Here is a 4,410-nt window from a genome sequence, read left to right as displayed (position 1 = left end):
AATCAACTCAAGTTCAACATTCACTTCCTCCTCCTCATCACCCTCATCATGGAAGGGTGTGTCATCCCCAGACTCATCCGCATTGTTGTCATAATCACTATCATCTTCCTGACTCTGCGCATCTGCCAAATTACGAGTAAATACGTCGTCTATAGGCAATTGTGTGAGGTCAGGAGCTTCAAGAAGCTCGTTTTCACTACACATAAAGAACAAAATGATAAGTTACCCAACTAGATAAATACTTTAGATATAGCTATATCACTTTACTTACAAGTCATATTGTCTTGACGTTTCATGATGGATATTTTCTTGTTGGTGATGACTCCCAGATGGATCACCATGGTCCAATACTCCAGAACTACGCATATTCCAACTAGGGGCAGGGGCACAACTTGTAAAATTCATATTCGGACGGTACCCCCTATGAAAAATATGAGTGTTAATACAAATCCAATTAAAACATAAATTAAACATCGCTAAAGCATAGTAAAATTGAAGTTTACCAGTCGTCTTGTTGATTATCTAAAGTCAAAAAATTATTTTGTGGCTGCTCATTCGTCGGTGGTGATAAGTTTAAATCAAGGCAAGCTCTTTCATCACCAATCTGTCCGGCAAAAACTGCTCCAGAATAACCACCCGATGATTGGGGGTTATCCCTACTATGTACGCCCTCATTATTGGGAACGTCTTCCACCTTGACGTACATTTCCAATATTTTTATTACAATAAATTCCCTATATTCAGTCGGAATCAGCAAAAAATCTCTAAGAGTTTCATCATCCTCGATGTTAAACTCAGAATAATAAGCAAACCCCTGCGGAGTCACTGAATACGGAAATCTACCGGTTATTTTAAGGTTAACCAAATGCCTCCTCTCATTCATTTTTTTACGTAACAACGATACCAATTTATCGTACTCCATAGTAAGCGACAATTTAACATGACATTGTGGAGGTGAGCTATACCTCACAGAGTTATTCTCCAACACAACCTCACCCCCCCCCCCAATATAGTGAAACCCTTATTTTTGTCACTTCAGTCATTGTAAAAAAATAATTGATAAGAAGAAGAGAGAAATATGAACGTAAGTTTGAAATAAAGTATTGAATGAATTTTTATAAAATTGAAACGCCTTTAAATAAGGCAAGTCTGACGTTGGGGTGTAGAATTTTCTATGTAAAACGCAGTACAATACTATGTTTTATGTATTGAATTATTGTTATGTCAGTTCATTATTGGTGGGGGCAAAAACCAGAGTACAATGCAATTATTTAATGTAAAACGCATTATTATACTGCGTTTTACAAATATATCTTAGTAAAACGCAGTATAGTACTGCGATTTACAAAAAAAAAAATTAAACAAAAACGCAGTACTATACTGCGAATTACTTTAACGGAAATTTTGTCGTTAAAGTAATTCGCAGTATAATACTGCATTTTACTCATTTATGTAATTTTTTTTTAAGTAGTACAAAAGTGTTTTTTGTCCAAAAATTGATTAAAAAGGTTTCGGACTCGATAATTTTGTCGCTTCACCGATTGTCTAGGGTTTTGAAATGTTGATTGGCATTTTCTTATAAATTAAAACTAGGAATTTTTAACTCCTGTAGCAAAGGTTGATACCTTATTTATTTTAAATAAATATTTTTAAAAAAAAATTATATTCCATAACTACTTTTTAATTTTTATAGACAAATATTTACTTATGATCACTTTCTACTCTTAAGTCATAAAATACACCTGTATTATATTTCTCTCTCGTATATTAGAATATATGACATTTTGAACAAAAGCAGAAGGAGAACTAGAAGCTAGGGCTTCTGCTGGACCTTTCACCATCACCATTACTCCAAATACAGCGATCATCTTAAACAAATTACGCTTGACCGCCATTTTCGCCACTACTCCTCTTTTCTTCTTCTTCTTATACAATTTCAACAATTGGCAGTGCCTCTATCGAAGCCTTCGTCACCGGCGGTGAAGGCCCCTGCAAATTCTGAACGGTACTACTCATGATTGATCCCCTACTATTTCTGGAATCCATGGAAACCTCGATCACGTACGATCTCCAATGCAACGACAATTGGAATTAAAGGCGGTGCTGGATCATCGGCAACCGGAGGCAATGGTGACAGCGAGCGAGAACTGGATATTGATGTTGCTTCAAGGAGACGACATTAGGGTTGTTGTTGAACAAAGACGACGGAGTTGGGGGTTCCGCAACTTGAATTTTCTATTAATATATTTCAATGTATTTCAATGTATCTCGATGTTTTTATTGTATTCATTGTCTTTTTTTCATTGTATTTCAATGTATCCCACTGTATTATATGCATTTCATTGTATCCACTGTCTCGCTATATTCCATGAATGTATTCATATATTTTTTTTAATTAATATAATTTATGTATTTAGATGTATTATAATTTCTTTGAAGATTGTTATGTTTTGGGGTGTTTTTCGGTTGAGAATCTTTTTTATAACTGAAAATACAAAACTTGTTTGTTATAATTAAGTTTTTTGAGTTATATTAGGAGTCTATTATGTTAATTGATTCACTTTCCTTTTAAAAAGAGTGTAATCCCCTATTTCACGCCGTGAATACAGTCGAATACAATAATTTGTCCAGCTGTAATCCCATATTTCACGCCATGAATACAGTCGAATACACTCGAATACAAAAATATGTCTAGCTGTAATCCCCTGTTTCACGCCTAGAAATGCTACTGTATTCATGAATACAGTAGCTTAAATACATCGAATACACTCTAAAAAATCTAAAAATATAGCTGTAGAAAGTAATATGGTAAATAGTAGCTACAACTAGCTAATAACCACTAAAACATAATGATTTCTAAAAGATTCTCTAAAAACTAATACTAGTAAAATATTCAAATAAAATCATCCTCGTAAAAATAAAATTCTGATTAAAAAACTGGCGAAACAAAATTGGAGTAGGTTTGTGGAATAATTGACATTTAAATAATAAAAAATTAAATTTGAAAAGTCACATTATTTTGAATTTAAGAATGTAATACTAATTTGTATGAGTGTTCGGTCGGTACGGTATTTAAACATTTCGGTTCGGTATTTTCGGTATTCGATTTCTTAAAATCCTATACCATTACCGTACCTAATTAAATTCGGTATGGTTCGGTTTTTCTCCTTTCGATTTCGGTTTATTCGGTTCGGTAACTTCGGTTTATTCGGTTTGAATACTAACTAGTGCATAGAGTCATACGCTCTATTCTTAATTAAAGTACTCAAATATACAAAACTAAAAAATTTTTGTTGACAAAAAAATTGTCCAAAACTAGCAAATATCGACACAAATAGAGAAAATTGTACATAAAAGAATATGTGATCATTAGAAAGGTCTTGTTACTTGTTTAGAGTTAATTGATGAACTTTGAGAATAAAGGAAAGTAAAATTTTAGATTTTTTATATTTATGTTATAATTGATAATATGTGTTTTGTGTAATATAATATATATTTCGGTACGGTATCCGTATTTCGGTATTTTATTTTAAAATACCAAATACCATGCCTATTACTGATTTTTTAAAAAACTTAAACCAAATACCATATACCAAATACTAAAATTTTCGATTTCGATACAGTAATTCGATATTTACCAAATTATGCCCGGCCCTACTAATTTGCAGTTACAACTTATTCAGTGTTGCTTAATTGATTTGATGGCCAAACAAGCAAATCAAATCATATAATTACTTGTTATTACAATCATATCCAATTTCCAAAATCTTTTCTTAAAGTCCTTACATAGATTTTGTTAGGTAGTAGTAATAGTGTTTTTTTCAGCTTTGATTTAAAAGATATTGCCAGTAAATATTTTTCACATGGTCATACAATTTGTTCCAATAAATTATTTTTAGTTTTTAATCTTTGTGTGAAGTTCAAAGGAAATGACATTAAATACTCTGATAAATTAAGGGAAAATTTCAAATAAGAATAATTGGGCTCCCTACTTTTCAATTTTATAGCCCATATTTCAATTTACAATCATCTAGTTCAAAAATAATAGGCTATGATTCAATATCCAACTCCAATAGGTTCTCAAAATTACTATTTAATTTTTTAAAAAAGATTGTTCAAGCTTTTAAGTTAATTTTCGAATCAGTTACTGCGACTCAAATATTAGTTCAACAAACCAAATCTATTTGGGTGGTGAAAATTACATTTTTAACAAGCGTAAATATGTGGGTTTAAATTTAAAATTTGATTTTGTGAGAAATCCGGAGTGGGTGTTATTTAGACTTGTTAGTGTCACGACCTGGAATTCCCACCCTCGGGAGTCCTGATGGCTCATACTGGTGAAAGCTAGGCAAGCCAACCAACTGAACTATTTACCTTGTTTCCATTTTTAATCCGATAACAGTTAAGAGC

This window comes from Nicotiana tabacum, chromosome 22 (assembly GCF_000715075.1).
Source record: "Nicotiana tabacum cultivar K326 chromosome 22, ASM71507v2, whole genome shotgun sequence".
In the NCBI taxonomy this organism is placed as follows: domain Eukaryota; kingdom Viridiplantae; phylum Streptophyta; class Magnoliopsida; order Solanales; family Solanaceae; genus Nicotiana; species Nicotiana tabacum.
This window is presented reverse-complemented; position numbering follows the sequence as displayed.